Source organism: Sorex fumeus, unplaced genomic scaffold (genome assembly GCF_029834395.1).
Source record: "Sorex fumeus unplaced genomic scaffold, SorFum_2.1 ptg000240l, whole genome shotgun sequence".
In the NCBI taxonomy this organism is placed as follows: domain Eukaryota; kingdom Metazoa; phylum Chordata; class Mammalia; order Eulipotyphla; family Soricidae; genus Sorex; species Sorex fumeus.
Genome location: NW_026606297.1, coordinates 6,520,845 through 6,546,739, shown reverse-complemented (window position 1 = coordinate 6,546,739; position 25,895 = coordinate 6,520,845). Strand labels below are relative to the sequence as shown.

At 36.4% G+C, this 25,895-nt stretch overlaps 1 protein-coding gene and 1 long non-coding RNA gene across 2 annotated transcripts in view; both read left to right on the top strand.

Annotated features, from left to right (window-relative positions):
* The window catches only part of LOC130018151 (uncharacterized), a 636,014-nt gene extending 623,363 nt beyond the window's left edge, over positions 1 to 12,651 (top strand). The window contains exon 3 of the long non-coding RNA XR_008791486.1: positions 12,567 to 12,651. This is a non-coding gene — a long non-coding RNA (uncharacterized LOC130018151). The remainder of the gene's footprint in view (positions 1 to 12,566) is intronic.
* Positions 12,652 to 12,666: 15 nt separating this feature from the next.
* The window catches only part of CDH12 (cadherin 12), a 436,383-nt gene continuing 423,154 nt past the window's right edge, over positions 12,667 to 25,895 (top strand). The window contains exon 1 of the mRNA XM_056108950.1: positions 12,667 to 12,720. The gene's annotated coding sequence lies outside the window, so the exon portion shown is untranslated. The remainder of the gene's footprint in view (positions 12,721 to 25,895) is intronic.

Sequence of the window (25,895 nt, the reverse complement as noted above, 5' to 3'; positions counted from 1 at the left end):
TCACATAAAATGAAAACTCATCTTTTAGAAGAGAATATACTCAGTGGAGAATGTTTAATTAAATTATAAAGTTGGCCTATCATTATGAAATATGACTTTAACAAAAACATGCTTCTAAAATGACTGTTTTCTCCATTAGTAATCAAGAACTTAAATCTTGCTCTTTCGATAAAGAAGTAACACTACGTGATAAAGATAAATGGGCTTTGTTTTGAAGTTCTTTTGAGAGAACTCCTCTGAATGAAATACTTCTTGTATGGCGATAGCTTTTCAAGTTTCTAAGCAAAACTGAAACATCTGGAATTTGGATTGCCCTAAGATTTTTCTGTGTTGCTTTTAAATAGAACAGTATGATGATAAGCAGATAAATGCATGACTGTCACACACACATGTGCGCGCGCACACACACACACACACACACACACACATGCATATTTGTTCAATAGGATTTTATGCTGTGTCCACCAAATATTTGCTGGGTATATACTACTTCTTTTTTTGTAAGAGTACTGTATACTACTATTTTTTGATCTGCTACTAACCTTAACAACTGAACTACAAAACAGTACAGGTTCTTTTATAATAAACACTAGTGTTGAAATTTGTAAAACAGTGGTACAATTCTATGAGTTAGAAAATTCTAGAGACTGGGGAATTAGATTTGGATAATAGAGACCAGGTTTACCTTCAAAAATGGTGAGAAATACATTCAAAGGCATATCAAGAAAAAATTATTATGGCATCTTATTCAGTCAAAAATTGGGGACTATTGATGTTTTCTTGATCAAATGAGTGACAGCCATTTTTTTTTTTTTTGCTTTGTAATATTTTGAGAAGTTGTTCTTAGTCATTCCCAGTAGGACTCACTGGGACATGACGTTAGTAACTTCTGAAATACAATTTGGTATTATGACCATCTGACTTATTTGTGAAGCCTGAAATTAAAAATAAAAAAAAAATTCTACCAGCAGAAGTAACATGCATTCAATTCAAAGGTAAAAATTGAGTTGCACAATATTGCTAAAATATTTGCAGGTGAAATAATATCTAAGTTATTTTTTTTTCAAATTTTCTGAGCTGAAACATGAGAGCAAAGTGATAGAATTTAGAGAAAGCAGTATCAAATACTGATAACTAACGAAATAGGCTGATTGACTCAAAAGTGTCCCTTAGGGCTGGAGTGATAGCACAGTGGGTAGGGCGTTTGCCTTGCACATGGCTGACCCGGATGTGAGTCCCAGCAGCTCATATGGTCCTCTGAGCACCTCTAGGAGTAATTCCTGAGTGCAGAGCCAGGAGTAACACCTGAGCATCAACAGGTGTTACCCAAAAAGTGGGAAAAAAATACGCGTTCCTTGTTACTGTTTACTAAACTTTATGTGTTTAATGTTTTATAAGAGTCACGGTCACGGTCCTCCCGTTGTTCATCGATTTGCTCGAGCGGGCCCAGTAACGTCTCCATTGGAGACTTTGTTGTTACTGTGTTAGGCATATCGAATACGTCACGGGGAGCTTGCCAGGCTCTGCTGTGCGGGCGAGATACTCTCGGTAGCTTGCCAGGCTCTCCGAGAGGGGCGGAGGAATCGAACTCCGGTCAGCCACGTTGGCTGCGTGCAAGGCAAACGCCCAACTGCTGTGCTATCGCTCTAAAAACTAAACTAGTTTTTGTCTGTTTGCCCAAAACCAATACGAATCTCAGATTAATATACCAAAAAAAGCTCAGAGCTCACTCAAAGAAGAAAATAAGAAGTCATGTGCAATGTTTTTCTATTACCAAAACCATTTGTAAGTTAGCCCTAGAAACCATAGACCTATATAATGGTGGCCATGATTTTCAATGAAAGTGAAATTGATTTCCTACATTTTTTTCACTCACATAACTACCTTGATATAAGAGAATGGAGAGAAACTGAAAGTACAACTTCTGTCACTCATATTAAATTGTATATAGCAAACTTCATTTAATTAAAATTTGAAACTAATTTTATTTTGGATTTTGAATGTTTTGTGTTTAATTGGTTAGAGCCTTTCCCAAAGTAGAGAATTTATCAGATTTGTCTGTTTCTTCTTGGAGCCTTGTAACATGATTTGTTCCTCTTGATCAAGTCATGAAAGGCTTTTGCAGCTTACAATTCTTTTTTTCTACTGCTGTTATATTTGGGGTGTTCTACTGTCATACTTTCCAATTCACTGACTACTTCTACACTGTTAAACACATTTATTGTATCATTTACATTCCTTAGCTCAGCTACTCTATTTTAAAATGTCTGTAATTTCATTTGAAGTTTTCAAAAGTTTTCCTATTCTTGTTATACCTTTATTAGTTTTCGGGTTTCTGATTTCTTTTAAAATTGTGTTACTAGAATTATACATAATATCACTCCAGTGTTGTTAGAATTATATAATATATAATGATACTATCATATTATATATAATACATGTAATATATTAATACACAATTTCTAACATAGTATATATACATACACACACATATATATATAAAATTAATCTTATGATTATTGTTTTAAACTCTTCAGTCAGCGTATTCTGTTACACTACATTAACACTCCTCCCCAGGTTTTTATTTTGTTCCTTTATATATGGTCAATTACTCTGCTTCCTAGTTTTGTTTCATATTGTATATTAACTATTCTGTTATAGTTAATGTATTGAGTATAGCAACCATCTTTCTTTAGTTTACAGTTTATGACTTATATCAAAATTGCTGGATACAGGATAGTAATTAAGAATACTTCCCAGTTATACTGCTACCTAAACTGACAGACCTGTAATTATGTAGATGATTGGAGGTCAAGTACCAATACCAGAACAAATCAGGAAAACTAAGGGCCAAACATGATGGCCTCTCAGTATCTGCATTGGAAACCATGATGCCTAAAGTAGAGAGACAGAGAGTACAAAGGAAGATTTCTGCCACAGAGCCACGGGGTGGGATGCTATATACAATATTTTTTCTGCAGGACAACAAATTAAGTTATTAAAAAAAGCAAGTTATTTTTCTTTAATGTATAATTATTGCTGCAGCCAAAATGCTTAAGACTGTTCTATGGTCAGAATTCTATAGACATTTAAAAAATTATAAATAAGAACCAGAGTAATAGTACAGGAGGTAGAGTGCTTGCCTTGCACATGGCTGACCCAGGTGTAACACCCAGTATTGTGTATGGTCATTTTCCCAATGCCCGCCCCCCTCAGCACCACCAGAAGTGATCCCTGAGTGCAGAGATACAAATATGCTAGTTGTGTGACCTTCCAAAAGAGAATTATTAGAAACAAATGAATAATAATATATGTGTATCAAGAGATAATTAAACATGTCATTCTAGTCATTGTCTTAAATGGAATGAAACTTTATTTCCCTATATAAAATTTGACTGAACTATTATCTGGAAAGCTACTAGACATTAAATTTAAAGTTCTCTCAAAAGTGGACAATGCTTTACAGAATTTAATAAATATTAAGAGGAATAGACAGAGGGATTTTATTCCACCATTTATATGGTTTCTATAGCAAATAGGAAATAAGTTGAAAGCTCTATTGATTATTATATTATTAGGTATATATTAATGAGTAAACTGTTTACAGTACTTTTACTGAAAGAAAACAAGAAAAATGATATATTTTTATAACTATATTGAGGTACAACATTAAATAAAACTCATGTATGACAGATATAAGCTAGAAAATTTTTGGTAATTACATCTGGAAAACCACCACCCAAATCTACATACTGAAGTTTTCATCATTTGAAAAATGTTCTTGTATCCTTTTGCTATAATTGATTTCTTTCTCCATTCTCCATCAACAACTTGTCTGCCTTCTGTCACATAAAGCATACGCTTCAATTTCCATATTTTTGAATTTTATATGACTGCAATTCTATACTAGGTTTGCATTTTTTCAGTGATTATCACAAACTTTGAGCACGATTTTGAAATGCTTTATTGTTCCTTTTGCTTATTTTTATTTTTGCTGTTCAGAGCTTCCTCTTGACTCTGTGCTAAGAGCAACTCCTGGAGCTTCACAGGGGACCGTTCTCTCACTGAGGGGCATTGAACTGAGTTGGCCGTATAGCAGGCGAGTGCCTCTTTTGAGAAGGGAGATGTTTGGATGTGGGTGGGACATCCAGAAACACCCATCAGTGCTCAGGACCTATTCCTGGCTCTGCACTTAAGAATCACTAATGGACTGAAGTGGGAGGCAAGGGGCAGAGGAGCCTCAAGGCACTGTATGGAATGAAGAAGATGAACTCAGTGTACTGTGTGCAAGGCAAACACCCTCTCTGCTCTGCTCTCTGGGGGTAAGCAAGTCCCTTCGTCACTGTACTATCTCTCCAGGTACTCTACAGTTACTTTTACTTAGTGAATAGTATTCACCACTTAGTCATTTAACTTTTGATGGAAGCTGAACTGTTTCCAGTTATGGTTTTTTTGTTTGTTTGTTTGTTTGCGTTTTTTGCTGTGAAAAAAATCAATTTTTGTATACAAGCATTTTATTCAATGAATGATTTTTGTTAGTTGATATACATATTTTGGATGGGGAGATTTGCATTGCAAACTATTTGTTTTATATTTATTTATTTTTTTTTTGGAAAGTGTGGGTGTGATTCCTAAACATGCTTAGAAGCCCTAAGTAGCCCCGCCCCTCCTGGGATTCTCAGCTAATGGATTAGCAGTTCACTGCAAGGTTCTGAAGATGGGCTGCTGGTCAGTTCCTGCAGTGCTGGAAGTTCTCAGGACCACACCCAGTGGTGATCACTCCTGACCTCCAGGACTGCAGCTGGCAATGTTCTGGGAACCATGTGATACCAAGTACTGAACCCTGGATGGCATATAATGTTATATGCCATCATGTTGTCTGTTAAACTATTACAAGAAATTCTGAATGTTTTGTAAAGTGGCTGCACCATTGCTTATTCCTCAACATTTCCGTCTACAAAGTTACTATTTCTTGCAATTAAAACTTTTACTTATTATGCTAATAGGTATTAATGATAGGAAAGACTATAAACAATTATGATTATGAGGATTCACATTGATGAATCCATCTAAATTAGAATAGAATTTAGTCCTGAGATTGGATGAATAACAAGTTTGATGCTATGTATAACTCTACTTTTCCAGAAATTTCAACATTTCCTAACTTTATCCTTACTCTCTTGTTCCCTTTTCTGACTTAAAAAAAAGATAAAAAGTTTTCTCAATAAAAAAGTAAATTTTGCCTATTCAACCATCATACCATTAAGCTATATCCATTTAAAGTTTTATATCCTTCTTTTTGTGTGTATTTGTTCACTAAATTGTTTTAAATCATTGTTGAAATGTATGGTTTACATTTCATATGTATTAAGGCTAATTTTCAGTAGTTTTGAGTGAATTTGGTATAAATTGAATTTAATAGTCTCAGTTTTATATATTATTTATTTTATTTTTACATATATTATTAATATATAAAAGATGAAAATATAAGGGGGAAGAGCCAACAGGAAAGGGGTAAATGCCAAGCAATTATCTCTCCTGAAAGCCACTTCTTTTTTTTAATAATGCACTGTGCTTTTTTTGGTTATTTTAAAGTAACTGCCTGCTAAAATGAAAATGTGGGTTTAAAAGAAACAAATATATGAATATTATACACTCATTTTTTATTTGTTCTCCCGAGTTTAAGTTAATTTTCAATCATTTTAATTAAACCATCTTTCACTTTTTCACTGACCAGGACAGTAAAGAAAGCTAATGACCCATTCCAAGTGTAATGTAGCAACAGTGTCCTTTAAAAAGAATGTATTATAGTTACTTTAAAAAATAAAAAATATTCTTCACTGTAGCAATTGTTTTATTTATTCAATCTGTAATTTCAAAGCAGTGAATCATATCTGCTTCTTAAAATCCTTGAACTATCTAACCAAAATATTCATGCCATGATGTGGTTTATAAAATAAAATTTTAGAGACGTGATAAGTGAGAAAGGGGAGAAAAAGTTTACTTGCTTACTTCTTCTTGACTGTCTTACAATTATTTCTGAATTAAGTTGAAACCATAAATTGCCAATGAAATATAATTGTATCGCTGACTAAAATCTAATAAGATTACAGATAATCTTGTTTAATTTTCTTTCACTTCCAAATAAATTATTTATTGTAATCTTTTTAATGAGCTCAAGTCTATAAAACTGGGGTTATAAATCTTAATTCAGGTCATAGTCAAAATTTTCTGTTACACTGCATTGTTTCTTTATACCCGGATGTTTGTATTGTTTCAAGAATTATGAGTGTGTATCAGTGGAGTCAGCAAGAAAAATATAAAATGTCATACCTTAAAGGTCAAAAGTTGAGTCACACCTTTCAACACTTATGCATAAGCAGGACTGTGTCTAATAGAAGAGATTAGTAGGATTGAGCATACATTCATATCTTAGTATGAGTTTGCCACTGCTGCTGAAAGTTCAGTTTGTGCCTTTTAGGACTGGATGTTTGATAATTAACATGTTTCAATTTTTTACTATTTAAAACAGTCCCAGTGTTTGAGATTTATTTTCTTCTGGTTAACTAAATCACCTCAAAAATTTGTAGAGGTGATATTTGAAAGTAGAGTTAGTTAACTGGTAAGCAAAATGAGATTCTTGTGTTGGAAGACGAATACATAAACTACTCTCTTAGAATAACAAAGTTAAGGTTAAGAAAAGCAGGTAAATTTCTGCTCTTCCAGAACAAGAACCTTTGCTCCCAAAGGAGAGCTATTACAAGGTTTTGGGGAGGCACCCTGGTTCAATCCCCAGCACCCCATATGGTCCCCGCAGTCCCTCCATGAGTGACTGATCTCTGAGTGCAAAGCCAGGAGTAAGTCCTGAGCAGGGCTAAGTGTGACCCTAAAGTAAAATGAAGCAAACAAAACAAGACAAAACAAAAGAAAATCCCAGGAACACTTTTGTAAAAAAGAATCCCAATTATTGATGACTTTATTTGGGAGGTTTGTGGTCACACTGAGTGATGCTTCTTTATTCTTTTCAGTTCTGTGATTCGAGGGACCATACAGTGCCCTATATGGAGACCATTGGCTTTTAGAGTTAATCTACATAAGACTTAACCCCTGCATTCTTTCTCCACTCCTGCCTCCATTATAAGCAATCTGCCTTTTGTAATTCTTTGAATTTCAGCACCCTTCAGAACAAATCCAATTAACTAGTGGTTTCTATTTAGGTAACAATTCAGTTGAGTCTTGTTATCTTTATTCACTACAACAAAGTTCAGACAAACACAAAAAACTTGATGGAGACACATAAGCCTTGTCTAGAAAAGAAGTTAAAGGTTTTTCAGTAGAAACAAGGGTCAGGATGAATCGCCCACTCCTCTTGGAAGCCTACCTTGGAGCTGGGGGAGAGGGTAGTTGGAATAGAGAAGTTACCATATGACAACGATGGTTGGAAGGAAATGCTCTGCACGGAAGATGTGTACTTACTGAGAGTAAAAGACCAAACATGATGGTCTCTCGGTATTTGTATTGCAAACCATAGTACTCAAAAGGAGAGGAAGAAGGGAAAAAGAAGAAGGAAGAGGAGGAAGAAGAAGGAGAAGGAGAAGGAGGAGGAGGAGGAGGAGGAGGAGAAGGAGAAAGAGGAGGAGGAGGAGAAGGAGAAGGAGGAGGAGGAGGAGAAGAAGGAGAAGAAGAAGGAGAAGGAGAAGGAGGAGGAGGAGGAGGAGGAGGAGGAGGAGGAGGAGGAGGAGGAGAAGGAAAAGAAGGACAAGAAGGACAAGAAGGACAAGAAAGAAGAAGAAAGTGCTTGCCATAGAGGCAGCTGAGTGCGGGTATGGGGGATGGCAGAAGGAATAGTGGGGGCATTGGGGATCAGAATTCTACACTGGTGGAGGGATGGGTGTTGGAATATTGTATGACTGAAACTCGATCACAAAAGCCTTGTGACTAAGTGATTCAATAAAAAATCAAAATAATAAAAGACCAAAGGACAGTAGCTTGCTCTTGACATTTCTAATTTGGTGTTTTATTAGTTTTCCATTCACTTAATCACTTAACTTCCCGTTAGTCGTCGATTTGCTCGAGCGGGCGCCAGTAACGTCTCCATTTGTCCCTGTTGCGTGCTAGTATAGCCCAATGACATCTGTTCTCTCCGGGAGCATGAAGGGCCTCAAACCGATCGTTCATGATCTTGATGAAGAAGTCTGACCATCTGGTAGGTGGGCGGCCACGCGGTCTTTTGACATCCCGTGGAATCCAATCAGTAACAGCTCTAGTCCAACGGTCATCTTTAAATCTCATTACGTGACCAGCCCATCTGATTTTTGACACCTTGGCAAATGAGACAGCGTCCCTGATTCTTGATCATCGACGGATGTCAGAACTCTGGATTCTTTCTCTCATTTGAGTGAAACGTGATATTCCAAGCATAGCTCTTTCTATTCTTCTTTGGGAGACCTGAATAGCGTTCTCATCTTTTTACCATTGTTTAAAAATATTCTAAAAATTTTCAATAATTTTTGTAAAAATGAGATGAGATCATTGGTAGAGATTTTCATAAAAGAGAAGTTAATGAGTCATGGTTGTTTCTTTTTAATTAAAAAAAGTGTACCACCACACTACTCAGGAGCTTAGTTTTGACTCTGTGCTAGTGCTTTACTGCTGGAAGCGGTCACTCCTCGCATTTCTGGGGCTCTGGGAATCTAGTGCTGGGAACCAAATCAGGAAATGCTGCATACAATGCACATTCTCTAGTACACAGAGTATCTGCCTGACCAGAAAAGGAAAATAGTGCAGATACATAATTTCACTAGCTCTATCAATTGATTCAGAATGTAGAGGCTAGAGAGATAGTCCAGAGGGTAGGTTGTGACTTTGCAAACGGTTGAGTCATGTTTGATCCCTGGCACCACATTTGGTCTCCAAAACACTATTAGAATGGTCTCTGAGCTGAGAGACAGGTATACATAGAAACACTGCCAGGTGTGCCCCCCAAACTAACAAAACAAAGACTTTTTGACTTTCCTTTCATCTTGGTTTTGTTGTCACAATGACAGTATTGGTAGGTCACCTCTCCTGACTTTGTGTTCAGGTTTCCTCCTGTTGATAATCAGTTTACTGGGGACCATGCAGAGTCCAGGCTCAAACCCAATCTTCTGGGATGCAAAGCCTGTACACTGCCTTTGTCCTATCTCTCTGGCCCATCACCATTTTTAGAGAGAAGTTTTATTGGGAGTCTCGAAAAAGTGTGATCACTGCATTGTTTAAGACTATGAATATGACTGTAAATATTTCAGCAGAACATATGAAATAGATAGGATTCATGAGATTTATACAATGTTAAGATAAAATTTTAAAAAAACACATTGTTTTCATCTCTGAGGTTCTTTTGAGCTTTCATATTATATAAATTTTTAGAGGACTAAGATGCCAGGAATCATTGTGACTTTGACTTAATATATTTTTGTAAGTGTTCTTACAATAGGTATCAAGTAAAATAATGACATTTCTTCTTTAAAAACATAATTACAATATTTGAGGAAGAAGAGGAAGCAGCTGCATAAATGAAACACTTTTAATTCCCACTGTATGTAAAGAAATTCTACTATTTGCAAGTTCCATATAAATTTTGGGCAAATATAGCTAAATATTAAATTTTAATTTTTATCAAAACATTTATGTCAATTGAGATTAAAAGATTATAGTATAATGTTTATAAATCACAAAACCAGATATTTAAGGATACAAATTGTGTTTTGCAAATAACAGTAAGACTTTTGAAGAGGAGGTTCAAACCTGTCTGTACTTAGGCCTCACTCCTGTGCTCAGGAATCTTCCTTGGTAGAGCTCACGGGATCATGAATAGGGCAGGAAAAGGAATCTTGGTCAGCTGCATGTAATGCATGCAGTACGTGACCCTCTGTACTGTATCTCTAGCCCTCCAAAAATATTTTTTTTCCAAATCCTGTTTAAAGGGAATAATACTTTTGTTGATTTTAATGTTTTGAAATTTCTAAGCATATAGTTCATTTTACAATTAAAATGACCTGAATTTGCAATTCCAGTTTGCTCTGCATTGAGTTCTGTGGCAGAGGCAGATTTACTTAACTTCTTAAAGCTTTAGATTAGGTAATAAAAATATTGAAAAGATAATACTTCCCACTAAATAGGATTGTTCTAAGCCTTCATGGACAATAACTACAGTTAAACTAATATATAGGACAATAAATAGTCATTTCCACACTCAATAATATACCATTATTTTGCTTTGCTCATCATACGTGTCATTCCATATGAAATTATTTATCATTTATCTGTTTAATATAGATTTTTAAAAAAATACCAGTGTATAGATTCATACACTGTTAGAAAGAAAAAGTTGAAATCAAAAACTCTTGGATTTTTAGAAACAAGTATAATAGACATCTAGAAGTATCAACACTGTAATCTGATGCTGTTTGGGCTTTCTAGATAAAAGAAAGTCACTGACCCCAAGGCAATTTAGTGTGCCTTTGTTTTAGCAGGTAACCATATTGCTAGAAATAAAAACAATCACAGAATTAAATACTTTTAAAATATTGTAAGGTGACAAGCATGTTAGTTGAATTCAAAGCGAGGCTAAGCCCAACAGATATTTACTGTTTACTGTTTAATCCTCTAAACTTCAGCACCCTGGCCATCCAACAGATACTCCATTACAAATGAGAGTTGTTGTAACAAATTGTACTTGTATAGAAGATTTTAAAAGTTATAGTTCTTGTTTACAGTACTTACTCAAGTACATAATCTTATTGAAGCATCTTCTTCTTCATCATTTTTTAAAATTTTTTTTCTTACTAGAACAAGTGCCAATCTCCACTTGAATAATGGGTTTTCTGCTTAGCAGCATCAAAATGAATCTCAGTGTGTTCGCTCAATTGGTCTCTCTCCCCTCCACCAGCTGAGGGAGCAAGAGACCTGATCTGTCTGGAACAACTCAGCCCTCCTGAGGTGGACAAGAGCTCATCTTTTAAGTTGAAGTATCTGCCAACACCTCAGTTTCAGAAATTCTTTTATCCAATGAATCCTATTTTAATTTAAAATATTAGTTATTGTTATAAGGTTGGAAATAAATATGAAAAACTATCTTTAAATATGTTTCAAGCTTTCTTCTATTGAAATGTGGGGTTTGCCCAAATTTAAACCCTCTCTCTTTCTCAGCGCCCCCCCCACACACACCACACACACACATGCACACACACACATCCCAAGGGAATGCCATATGTCCCAAGTGAGACCTACTTGGAAACTTAGAAATGGTGCGACTCTCACACAATATCTGTGTGAGGGGACATTTGTCAGTTTTCTCCCTGGCAATGAGATTTTTCTCACCCGCATGGCATGCAAATGACTGTTTTTTAATCTGTTCATTTTATATTAGTAGAAATTTTTCTCTTGTAGATGTGAGAGCTGTCAAAAATTACCCATTTGGGGCTGTACCATTTAGTCCTGAGACCTTTTTGGAAAGATATAGAACTCTGGAAGGGGGAGGGGTGGACTTGGTACCTTTTGATGTTGCAAAGCTTCTCAGGCGATCATTGGATGGGAACAGCAGGTTGTTAATGGCATCTGCACATAGATTAGAAAAGCTGTTGGAAATTTCTCATCTTCTTACACCTTGCTTCCTGCTTTTAAAAAGAAGCAGTGTCCCGGCAGCAAATAAAAGAACTGATTCAGTTAGGGGTTAATTCTATATATATATATATATATGTATATATATATATATATATATTCTGTTACTCAGGTTAATGGCATAACACAAACTTTTTGCGTGATGTGATGCTAATTTAAAGTAATTGAAAAACTACACCAGCAACAGAACATTGCTCCCAGGATTTGGTGTTTGGTTTCAGTGCTGTGTGTGTGTAAAACCTGGCAAACATGCTTATCTAGTATGTATGTATATACGCATATATATGTATACATATGTACACATGTATGCATATGAATCAGAAAGAGTAACACTCTAGAGGGCTCTGATAGACCTTTAAATGCCTTTCACTTATCCAGAGATTGAAGTATGTATCAGGCTCAGGGCTGAGACACGCGCCACTCTCTCTCATCACCTTGCTTTACGCATTTTCCTGTCATCCCCATCAGCTGGACCAGCCCGTTAATTGTCTGCCCATCCCTGCTCTCTAACACAAATGCACCTTGTAAAACAGCAGGAGATAAGCCCCTGGGTTTAAGCCCCTGAGTGGCTGAACCCGATGGCTCATCTCTCCGCAAATGCCAGTCTGCCTTGTGTGGTCCGTGCCCTGAGCTGCCAAAGACACGCTTCCCCCATGGCCCGGGTGCAGGTCCCTGTGCCCAGGGGCCCCCGGCCGGCCCGCGCGTCGGTTCCATGTGCGCAGGGAGTGTGCCTTGCTAATCAGGTCAATGATCATCGCCCAGCTCCGGGGACCTGGCAGGAGCCTATCACAGCACTTAGGGAGTCTCCGAATGCAGCAGGCTCAGGGCGTCGGGTCTCTCTCTCAGTCCTCATTGACTCCCGGGAAGCTCAGAGGATTTCAGCATCTCTTTTTTTGTCCTCCTAGACAGCGCGGGGCTGAGCATCCACAGGAAAGAGCAGCGCAGCATGCGGCTCCTTGGAAGGTGTTGATTGAAAACTTCCCTCTCCCCACCCCGGTGGTCTCGCTCGCTCCATTTGGCTGATTTCTCACCGCGTTCCCAGAGAATATTGCAATTAAGGTAAGTGCCCCCGTGCTCCGTGCCGGGGACTGCAAGGCACTGAATTTCTGCATTGAAAGTTCGAACTGACTAAACTGACATTCTGCACTGCAGCAAGTGACTGTGTGTGTGTCTGGAAGACAGGCTGAGTTTCCAAGCAAGTGTCCAAGAAGCAAAGCCAGCATTGGAAATCATGCTATTTCAGGGGAACTTCTTTGGAAATAGAAGTGTGCTGCCTGGCGTTAAAAGAGAGGAAAAGAAAAGCTAAAGCATCTTCCTTTCTCATTTTACCTTGTTAGTAATCCAGAGCACTGTGTCCTGCTAAGGTAACTTGACTGCGTTTGAAGTGTTTTGTCGGTGTCCTAGGGTCGAATCTGAGTCTCAGGAGCTTCAAAGTAAAACTAGATGGAAGGGAATTTTGCAAATGAGAGTTGGGATTTTGCGCAGCTTTCCAGTTTAGCAATGCTCCTCAGCTCCCTCCGGGGAAGAGGATTTAGGACTAAATCCGCGAATATTTTAATAGTGTCCATTTAGGAATTCTAATTTAGATGATAAAGTTTCTGGTATGGCTGTTAAGAAAAATGAACTGAAAGGAATTAATATACCATGGGTAATGACATATAGTTCTTTCACAAGTGTGATGAAATCCTTTTATAAGCTATATTAATAAAAAAGGAAAAGTTAGCCTCCAAAATTTCTTTAGTGCTTAATTTTGAATGGAAGTATCTTCTGCTACGAGATTAAGTTAATGTCCTTATTGAAATCCTGGCTTTTGCATTTACAATCATTCCTTGTTATCAAACAAGGATGGCTTGAGACAAAGGTTCTATTCTACATAGTTTACGATAGTTTTTCTTTAATAATTTGGAGAAAATAGTATACATTATTTCCTCTGAACAGATTTTCTCATATATTTGTTAAAACTCTTTAGAGAAATGGGACCAAAATCTTTTCCCAAAGTTTGATTTAATTCCGTGAAGTTTTTTTTACTACTTTGTTTCAAATGTAAATAAATTTGATGTTTTTACTCCATATCATAGTAAATCTCTATTCAATGTATAATAAGATGATTTGATTGCACAAAGTATATATAATCAAGTGATAGATTAGACCTCTAGACATTTTTGTAACAGCAACTATTTAATCTTTTTCTGTAGTAGTATGCTTAAAAATGATTTCCAAATAATGAAGCAAGCTTATGAACTATAAATACACATCAATATAGGATGATACTTAAACAAATTAAATTCTACCTATTTTGGGTTTGCTCAAGTGTGTTGATAAGTATCTAGCTGCTTTTCTGAAACAATTTATTAAGGTGTCTTAAATGTGCAGTTTAGAATGAGACTTGCCTTTCATGAAATAGTGACTCTGACTTGCTTCTATGGGTATCGTGAGAATGGAGTATTTTACAGCATGTCAGGGAACTGCCTAGATTAATGGGCTACTTTTCTGAATTTCGTGGAGAGCTTTGCAGGGTGACGCTGGTGCTGTTACTCCCCACCTTCCCTACTCCAGCCCAACACACCTCCTCTCCATCACGCATCTCAGGGATAATGTTGATTAGGATGCCCACTTAACACTTCTGCCAGTGTCTGAGGATGTTTATTGACCTCTGCTGCACCGAGATTTCTGTTTCTTTCTGGGGAGATAATTTCTCAATGGGTTCAAAGATAACTGATGATGAGTATGACTATTGTTACTCTCCCTGTGTCTTAGCTGCCGCGATTCTTCCTAAGCCTTTTTCATTCATCCTCCTTTTAGTTTTATTTTTCCCCTTTTGAAGGGGGATGTGAGTTAGGCCAGGCCCAGATGTGTTCAGACTTGCTCTTTGCTCAGGGATCATTCCTGACAGTGCTCTCTGTTCTCATGGTTGGGCCACATGTGAGGCAAACAACTTACCAGCTCACTTATCTTTTCATCCCACTATTCCTGTTGTGACCAGCTTTGATGCATTTGAAAAGGAAGCCTGGAAGCTCAGTAGTAAAACAGTCACTTTACTTTGTATGTGCGATACTCTGGGTTTGATCCAAGTTTTGATCTAAATTAAGTGAAATAATATAGGTAATAAGGATTGAAAAAATTACCATGTGGAGCCACCTTTTTCTGACAAACTTCTAATTTGCTGAAAAAAAAAATCTTTATTTTTGACCATTATTTGTGCCAAGGACAGAAGTGGTATTAGGCTGCATCCTACCCAGTGAACCAGTATTGGATATTCTTACTCAACAAATATAATGAATAAAGGATATATTTATTGTGTAATGAAATATTTACATTAAGAAGTAATGACAGTTATAGTTATAACTCAGAAAATTATATATAATATGTGTCATATATAACCATCTACATCCAATATATGCATTATACATACCTGATATGAATGTATGTGTGTGTGGACAAATAATTATTACAAGGTAGCTTTTAAAGAGATTTTATAATCACAGATGTTTCAGTTTCAATTATGCCAGTTGAAAAACAAGTGGAGAAATACTTCAGACCAACTGAATAGTAGTAAATGTTTCAGCAACACTGGCCTCGTCAATCAGACTTTCACTCTCTCACTGTATTACCAGGTGCCATCTTGCCTCCAGATATTCTACTACACAGAACCCAATATTCATCCATGTGATTATAATTTTCCCCTCTGTGAGGACAGAAAAGACCTTATGGAATATTTTCTCCTAGTAGTTTTAAATTGTAAAGCAACTCTTTGCTTAAACTTTGTAAAACTTGCTTCAAGTCTTAGGCTATATTTTGTCACTGTCGCTGTCACTGTCCTCTCCTTGTTCATTATGTGTTTTTTTTTCCCTTTTTGAGTCACACCTAGCAATGCACAGGGCTTACTCTTGGCTCTTAGGAATTACCCCTGCCTATGTTCAGGGGACCATATGGGATGCTCGGAATCAAACCCAGGTCGGTCGCATGCAAGGCAAACGCCCTACCTACTATGCTGTTGCTCCAGCCCCAGTGTGTTATTTTTTTAAGAAGATCATCTAGTGGTCCATTGTCTAAGTTACCTTACATGCCTCCTGAAGGTCAGATAGCAGGTATATAAATTGTGTATGGAAAATTATCTAATTTTCAAGTTATAATAACAAGGAGAATTCTTACCCCAAATTTCCCAGTGAGGTAAAGGAGGCTGAGAGATTGGATATCCAAGGGAAAATAGACCTATGATAAAAGTGGAACTATGATTAAACTTATCCACTTGTGTTTAAAGTTTGCACATTCAGAGGCTTAAGTACAGAATGTATGGTACTCACCCTGCATATGACCAACTTGGGTTTAATCCCTGGCCCCTCATATGGTTCCCCAAGCCTGCCAAGAAGTATCCCTGAGCACAGAGTCAGGTGGAAGTCTTGAGTATGGCTGGAAATGACCCCATAAAAAAGAAAAAAAAAAGATAACAAAAGGTTTGCACTTTTAATGTTGTACTTCCTATCAGCTAGAGTTGGGGAAACTTTTCATATTATTTGCTGTTAGTCAAATATGTTAACATGTGTTTATATGTTTCGGTGATGCTGACATAGATGTGCTCAAGACTGTCTAATGTGATGGATGAACCTGGGCCTCTAATATGCACATATGCCCGAGCCTATGAGTTGTCCGCCAGCCTCTAATGTGACTTTCAAGATAGTATAGTTTGATGAAATTGCTCTCAGAATAATTTCCTTCTTTATTTCCTTAAAAAAATAACTTATTTTACAAATTCCATAGTCCCCAGTGCTTCAAACAAGAATAGTCCATGGCATTTTAGGTTCTGAAGGAGGGTTTTACTTACATCTTCCAATCAACCTGACTCTGATGGAGACAGACAGAAAAAAACAAACAACTCTACCTGCTGCATAATAAGTCATGAACTTTAGTATCTGTGATGCATAGGTAGTTCATGGGAAGTCAGCATAAAATCAGACAAAAAGTAAAGTTCTAATTTCATTGACACCTATATTAAATTGAGCCTAAAAGGAAAATGACAACATTTATGTTGGTATCAGAAGACATCTGTAATACTGGCAAATATGAAGAAGAGTAAGAATTAGAATTGAATTGGAAAGTAAACAAAAATCACTTTTTAAGAGGCAGGAAGGAGACTAAATGGGCTGAGCTAATGCTTTGCATGCATGAAATCCTGTAGATCTCCAACACCACCTGGCCCTGAGTAACTGCCAGATGCAACCCTGCGGCAGAGCCAGGAATTTTCTGTGACCACTAGCAGATATGCAGGTACGCTCCCTGCATCAAACCAAAGAAAAATGACTTAAGGGTACAAAAGTCAGGGCCTGAGAGATAGCACAGCAGCTAAGGGGCTGGCCTTGGAGGCGGTAGTCTCAGATTCCATTGCCAGCGACCCACATAGTCCCCAAAGTCCTGGTTGGTGTGATGTGCGAAGCAAAATTTGAGCACTGTCAAGCGTGGTACTAAATAAATAAACGCATACATAAATGTCCAGGACTTTATATGCTCTGCCATTAACCTAATATTCACAGAGATTTGCTTATGTTTTTATTTCATTAAGATTTCCTAAACCAATATTTGGCCTAGTCTATGACCGAAAAAGCAGATGTTATCAAGTTAGGGTTAATTTGAAAAATCTAATATGATTAGCTATCATGTTCAAGGAAGTACTGAAATGCTAACCTGAATTTAATTATGTCTCATAGTTATAAAATATAATCATTTATTGTGATCCAGCATTTAAAAGGAATATAATAAACATATTATAACAATTCAATAATGGTTAGAAACAGGATCTAGAAATAATATGTAAACACAATTTTCAATCTCTAGTCACAAGTCACTTTATTTTTCATTCTCTTGCTTCTTTGCTGAGCTTTTGGCTTGCCATACAGCTTGTGATCCTTACAACACATGCTAGTGTTTATCAGAGTAAGCAAAATGGGAGCTGGGAGATAGTAGAGGAGGTCATGCGCTTGCCTTGCATGAAGCCAACCGCAATTTGATCTCTGGCACCACATATATGTCCCTCCAGGTGTGATACCTTTGCACAAGCCAGAAATAACTTCTGAGCACTAACAGTTCTGATCCCAGTGTTTAATAATAAAAACAAAGTATATAGAGATAGCATCCTTTATTCCTATTCCAAGAGAATAGGATCTGTACAAAGCAGTATTGTTGCTGGCTAGCTGTTGTGTTTAAGTAGACACAATGCATAGATCTTCTGACCCAGATAATATGAGCACGTGTGTTAGACATAGGCTCCCTACATACATTCAAACAGAGATAAATATGGCCAGGTTCTAAGAGCCAGTTCTAGAAGGGCCAGTGTTCAGCATGTAAGAATTTTCAAAAGAACCGTGGTGACGAGGATGTTATGTGTTCCGAATAAGTATCAGACAAAGTTACCTAAAAGGGAATATATCTGAGTAATCAGGAATTGGTGAGCAGAAGGAGAATTTGAAATAGAAATTGTAGTCAGAAACTATTAGGAATGTAGAGCACTTGTCAATAAGGAAAAGTCCTCAATGGCTAAGGGGCTAAAGCTAATTGGATCGACATCCAAAACCTTCTTCCAACAATGGTAGATTGGAAAGAATAAGACAATAAGACACAGGGTTGTCTAAGATGTAGGGTCACCTTGGCATCCCTAAGTGAGTTCCCAACTAGCCATTCACTTAATACACTACCACCTTCCAACCACACCTTTGCTCTCAACACTAGAGTAATCACTTAAGTTGAAGAGATATTAAGGACATTTAATAAGCACATCACCTTTCTGCAGGTACATGGAAAGCAGAGGCTGTGGTATTTCACATAGCAAATCCTCAGGCTCCATTAAACTATAGTCATGACAATTTCCTCTTCGATTTTGCCTGTATTTCCTTCTACATTGAAAAGACCCTAAAAGTTTTATTCTGTTGTTTCCTGGGTACACAGTGTAGCCATATTCATCATTCTTTCAATTACTTCCACAATTCTATTCTGTCCCTTGTGCACATTTGTAGTCCATTATGTTCTAAGACCTAAACTGTTTTGCCCCGGGTACTACCTTGGGTTTAATGTACAACCTTGAGTTTAATGTTAGGAGAGACCATATTTCATGGTTAAGTACAAGAAGGGATGGATGCTTTCCTGAAGAGGAATAATAAAGCTACCTGCATTGTCCTGGATGATATTCCAGTAACATCAATCACAGTTGAGATTTTTTTCTACTTTTTTACATATTTCTCTGTGGTTTCAGCCCCCCTACCATTATGGAAAGAACACACCTGTGTTTTTTCTAAATTTAAGGATTATAATTGAACAAACTTCATGCATATTCATGTAAGCAGACAATGGATGGTACAGTGATATGTTGTATCTTGAAATAAAGTTCTGGGTTAAGCTACCTTTTTCCAAATATTATTTAAGGTACTTGCTAGCTTTGATACCTTTAAATATATCACTTAGGTGCCTAAATTTTATGTTATCTTTAAAAACAAGCTAGAGATAGATTCAATATCATAATAGTGCTGTGAGAGTTTAAGGAGATAATTGGGTCAAAAAATGGTCATAACTGTTTAGTGACTCGAGAAATGAGAGGGACTGTTATGAACAAGAGACATTATTACTTCCTCCATTTGTATGAGAAAAATCTGAATCTTACGAAGACAATGTTTATGAGAAACAGCCTCGTTCCTGACGCCCCATTCGCTCTCAACGGAACGACCATCTCCGAATGCAACAGCTATGTGTACCTAGGTCGAGAAGTCAACATGACAAATGACCTGGCACCCGAGCTGCGCAGGAGGAAGAGAGCGGCTTGGAACACCTTCAAGAACGTCGAAGAAATAGCTAAGAGGACGAAGAACCTCCGGCTCCGGGCACATCTCTTTGATTCCACTGTTCTTCCTGCATTAACATATGCCTCAGAGACCTGGGCCCTACGCAAACAAGATGAGAACGCCATTCAGGTCTCCCAAAGAAGAATAGAAAGAGCTATGCTTGGAATATCACCTTTCACTCAAATGAGAGAAAGAATCCGGAGTTCTGACATCCGTCGACGATCAAGGATCAGGGACGCTGTCTCATTTGCCAAGGTGTCGAAAATCAGATGGGCTGGTCACGTAATGAGATTTAAAGACGACCGCTGGACTAGAGCTGTTACTGACTGGATTCCATGGGATGTCAAAAGACCGCGTGGCCGCCCACCTACCAGATGGTCAGACTTCTTCCTGAAGATCATGAACGATCGGTTTGAGGCCCTTCGTGTTCCCGGAGCGAACGGATGCCATTGGGCTACACTAGCACGCGACAGGGACAAATGGAAACATTACTGTTGCCTGCTCGAGCAAATTGACGATTAAAGGGAAGTCAATCGATCAAGTAAGAGAAAAAATTGGGGACATTTTCTCTGCTTAGCAACATTTTACACTTCACCTATATCAGAAGTTCCCGGAGCAACTATTTGATTCAAACATATCTGAGTAAATTTGAACTTTAGGAACATGCTTTAAAAGAAATATTGGGCTCAATGCTCCTTTTTGTTGTTAATCTTGTTGTTTGGGGTTACACCTGACGGTGTTCAAGGATAAAACCTGACTCAGTGCTCAGTGAATCACTGTGGGCAGGACACAGGACACCATGTGTGATTCTGGGGATTGATCCGGGGAAGGCACAATGCAAATCAAATGCCTTACCTACTGTCCTTCTTTAAATAAATTCTGGAAATAATTTAAATAATTAAAAGATCAACATTAACATATTTTTGTTAATGGCTGCTTCTGTGTCTTAAAGCCAGAGTTCAATAGTTAAGCTCAAGGAGACTGAAGAAATTGTAAAGCAGAAAATATTTTAATTTTGTCATTAGAGAATGCATTTATTGTTTCTTATTTAGTAAGAAATATATTCAAGTTGCATGGTATCATTTTCATTATCAGCAATATCAATATTTGAGATATTTTTAAAACTTTATACTAAAAATTATTACCTTAATGTCTATTTCCCAATAGAGCCAAGCTTATAATTTCCTCTTATCCACTAACTCATCCATATTTTTCTATGGAATTTAAAATTTCTAATTATAAATAATGGAGATTTTATCAATTATCATATACATATATATGTATGTATAAAAACTTTTGCATATGCATGCATGCAAAATATTCCATATTTTCACCTCAAAACAGTAATAAGCGAGGTGAAAATATGTTTTGTGTAATGAATTCACTGTTTTTAATCCTTCAAGTAAAACGTTTAATTTTTTGTATAAATAGAGCTGAAAATTATGTGTTCTAAAGCAGTTTCCTAAATATCAAACCAGGAAAATTAATGTTAATATATTAGTGAAAGGACTCAAGAACTACAGTTTAGACGTATATAAGTGATTTTGGTAAAATCAGAATATCTAAAAATGTGTCCTAGTCATTAGCAATAGCAAATATTAGGGTTTTCTCTGAATTAGCAACTTTCTAATTTCAAAGGGGTAAGGCAATCATCTGAAGATTTTGTTCAATGACTCTGGAATAGGAGCTGGGATTCTGTATTTCTAATAACTTTTGAGGATCATAGATGTTGCTGATGAGTAAGAAATGCCACTCTCTGTCCCCTGGCCCTATTCTTGTCCCATTAATGATGAGTGACTAGCCAAGTACTTACTACAGGATTGGCTTATAGCCCAGTTCTCCTGGGCCAAAGGTTGAAGAAACTTTTCAAGATGTCCTTAACTTGCAGGATAGATGAGGCATTCTAAGCTAGATCAAAAGGGGAAACTTTTTATTAAGTAATTTGTTGATTTAGACTTACTCAGCCAGGGAATAGTTATTGATGTTTAAAAAAATGATGTTAAAGTAAGAATTGTTGGTATATTTTTATGCAGTTAAGAGGTATAAGATGAACATACTTTTATAATATTCCTTCCCAATTTGTAGAAATGTTCATAGTAACAAACTGGATAACTCCATATCAAAGTTCCAAGCACTAAACAATGCTGACTTCTCAGCCATTCAGTCCTCTTCATTCTGGGCATATTGTCCTAAGGTTTTGATTTTCTGTTCAACTACTTCCCTCCTAAAAATAATTTGCAAAAAATGTTGATTTCATCTCTCTTCTTTATTTAACCTTTTTTGTCTTCTATTCCCAATTGATATACTTCTTCCATTACTAAAATCCACAAAGCGCAAAGGAAAATCATTTTATTAATACCAATACAAACTTTAAAAAATAGGTATTATCCTTGTAATTATTATGATACAATCATAAATTTCTTATTATTTCATATTAGTTAATTTAAAAAACTTGAAAATAGATTGACCATACACTTTTAATTTGATATTAATGTCTCCTTAATCATTTAGACAATATAAGCTCTGTAACAGCAGATTTATTTATTTATTTATTTTTTGCTTTTTGGGTCACACCTGGCGATGTACAGAGGTTACTTCTGGCTCATGAACTCAGGAATTACTCCTGGCAGTGCTTGGGGGACAGTATGGGATGCTGGGAATCAAACCCAGGTCGGCCGCGTGCAAGGCAAATGCCCTACTCTCTGTTCTATTGATCCAGCCCTAAGAGCAGATTTTTGGTTTGTTGTTTGTTTGTTTTATTTATAACTGTAACCCAGTGCCTATAGTCATGGTTGACAGAGAGTATATTTTTTGAAAATTGTTTCTGAGCAAAAAATTAATAAATAATTTATGTGAATGAATTAGTTGTGTTGTCTGTATACTAGGATGAAGCAAATGTTAAAAAATAATGATGGTTTTGCTCTTCTATAAGACTGTGGAAGATATAAGCACACTTCCCCCAAAGTTTATATCTGTACATCTAATTTACTTAGCAAATATTTACACTTTTTAAGTGTCAGGAATGTGCTGATGCCACAGGCCTATATTGACAAGCTTGCATTACTATGATTAATGCATGCTACCTGTTGGGAAAATTATAAAAAATAGTTACAGTACATGTATCTTAATGTGGTCTATATTGTACAAAGAATGCACCAAACAATCATGGATAGTATGCACAGTGCTATTAAAATAATAGAGTAGCTCTTCATTTAATCGGGAGAGGTGCTAGAATATCTCCAATATATGATATTTTTTTCAGTGGGAGGAGGGTCCATGGGGATATTCGCAGAATTTCTGGAGGTTACTCAAAATACATTTGATTGTGCTTTGGGGGAGTCCTGCACGTGCTAGATGTGCTTTACTTGCCTCTGAATTAACTTCCTGGCCCCTAAGATGATGCTTGAACTAGAAACTGGAAAGTGGATTGTATTTAGACAACAAAATAGAAGGTTTCTAAGTCCCTGTGAGATGTTGCTTTATGTATAAAAACACAGGTATTTGATCAAGAAAATGTCCAATATCTTTCAAGACCTCACATTACAGTATGGTAGTGCATGTGTAAAAATGGATTTTCCTAGATTTGTTTCTATAGGGTTTGAACTTAATCCTAGCAACAATGGAAACCCATTGGAAAAATTTGATAAGAAGAAAGCCAGATTTGTAGGTGCTTTTTCTAGAATAATATATGTCAATTTTCACTAACTATATCTAATAAATTTGAAAAGCAAACAAATATAACATGAGGGGAATTGTTTCTGTTAGAAATGAAAGGGCAAAGAGGTACTCTTAAAGTACTGTCTCAACGAGATGCTCATGTTCAGATGTTGGAATCAAACAAAAAATTTAATGAATATGAACTTGACCAGATATGTATTTGTAGGTGACTTTCTAGTAATCTGTTATTGGATTTAGTTTTTAAAAAATCAACTTCAAAAAATAAAAGCAGTCACATCAAAATTGATATGTTCAATTTCAGGTTTTAGGAAAGTGGAATGGATTATAGATAGCCACATTTGCTAATATTGACATGAAAATGTGTTCATCTTCTACTTCCTAAATGTAAGAAACCTTGACTTTGCATGTATAACAATGAAGGGAACTATTCAGTTCAATATCCTAAAGGAAACATTTGAAAGTTTCTATTCCCTCTGTTAAAAATTAAGTACTACTCTGTGAGAAACTCTTATTTGTGTGCATGTGTATGTATGTGTGTGTGTGTGTGGACGTGGTTTATTTTATGCACTGTTGCTAATTTAACCTTGAATTAAATATATTTATTTACCACAGAAATTTTCTTTTATCATTCCAAACAAAATATCACCTTTTCTGTTTCTCTCTTCTTATTGTTCATGTGACATTTAACACTTAATAACTGATGCTGATTTATCCAATGGGACTTTAATCTTTTCTTTTTTTCTCTCTTTTTGAGTCATATCCTGCAATACTCAGCAGTTACTGCTGGTTCTGTACTCAAGCATTATTCTTGATGGATCTTGTGGTAACATATAGGATGTCAGGAATTGAACCTGGGTTGGCAGAAGCAAGGCAAACTTTCTACCTGCTGTACTATTGTTCTAGCCTCCATAATCTTGATGAATTTAAAACTATCTTTTTAAACTTCACAGTTAAAACCTAAAATCTGGATTAATGCAACTCAATATAGATCGTTTGTATGTGATAAAATAAAAAATTAAAGAAGGAAAGCAGATTTGATTGAAAGAATAATGGGAATAGAGAAGGGAGAGAGAAGGAATCAAGGTATTTTCTGACCTCGTGTGACCATGCACCAAACCTGTTACCTAGCCTTTTTCTCAGTATCAGCAAATTACACTTTAACCCACCCACTGGGTTGCATTTGAAATAGAATGAGTCTTGCCTGACAAATTTGCAATGTTTATCAAGTCTAATCAGCAGTAAGTTGTTTTGTTCTACTTCCATGATACTTGCTGCAGGGGTGTTCATTCCCAGCCATCTGTGAGTTCATTGTACCCTTGTCTCTAAGATTCCTTATTATTGGCCTGCTTTCCAAACCACAGTTTCCTAGTACCAAGAAATTAACTATTCTGAAAATAGTTTGATCAGATTGCACCTATGAAGTATCTCTTGACTGTGTTATCTTTTGGGATATAAATCAAACATTTAGGGCCGCAGCAATAGTACAGCAGGTAGGGCAGTTGCCTTGCATGCGGCTGACCCAGGTTCAATCTCCAGCATCCCATATGGTTCCCCCAAGCACTGCCAGCAATAATTTCTGAGTGCAGAGCCAGGAGTAACACCTGAACATCACTGGCTATGATCCAAAAAGTGAAAATAAATAAGTAAATCAGACATTTATATGGCTTTCCTCTCTCTGCAAGATCTGGACAATATTCCTTATCCACTTGCCTGTCTTTAAATATTTGGTTTCCAAGGCATGTTTTTGCTCCTTGTGCCTGAGATCTCATGCTTGGCACATATCAAAAAATTTGATTTTTTGCCAAGCAAGAGCATTGACCCTCAAAACTTAAGTGTTAACTTTATGCAAATCATTTTGGACTTCAAACAGTATGGCGGAAGAAATCATATTATCAGTTTCTCTAACACATGTTATTCCTCTTTCATTATTAAAAACTCTTTAAACACATACTTTATCCATGCTTCATCTACTAATGTGTTTTTAGTGACAGACGCTAATCTATACTTTTTTTTGTAGACTGATAGGTTATTTTTTAAAAAAATTAAAGAATAATAACTTAGTCCATGCTTTTTATTCCCTCTTGGTGAATTCTTGTCACTACAGATAGGATCTTGTTCTTCATGTGATCCTCATGAAAATGTACAAATACACAAAAACGTAATGACAATGATACGAATCAAAGATCATCATGCCTATGTACTGAGTTTTTATTTAGTGCATTTTGTTCATACCATTTGCCTTATGAATTATGTAGATATCCTTTAATGAACAGAAAAAAATGTTCACACACATTTTGTAAAGGTCACCTGTTTTCAATCAGCTTCTTTCTATATAATAACTGGTGACATTTCTCATCCATTTGTGATCAATGAACCTGCATATTTTAACTTGAAAACACATTCCCTAGTAAAGTACCACTCTTATAGCCTATTAATTCATAACTAGATGATATTTAGTGCAGAAATACTACACTAATTCATAAGCTTAACTTTCTGATCTTTAAAGAAAAAATAATTGCTAGAGCAAACAATAGAGATTGGCCATCCTTCAGAGAATAAATGGTTGAAAAGCATATCCTGAAAACTCTTATCTCTTTTGTTGAAGTGATGATTGCACCATTATTTTAATATTACCATAATTAAACTGTACTTAGTGGCTTGTCCTTTATAGAGAGTGATGTGAAAGGCTGAATTCATTCGAAAGAAAACAAAAGCATTAATCCTAGAAAATAT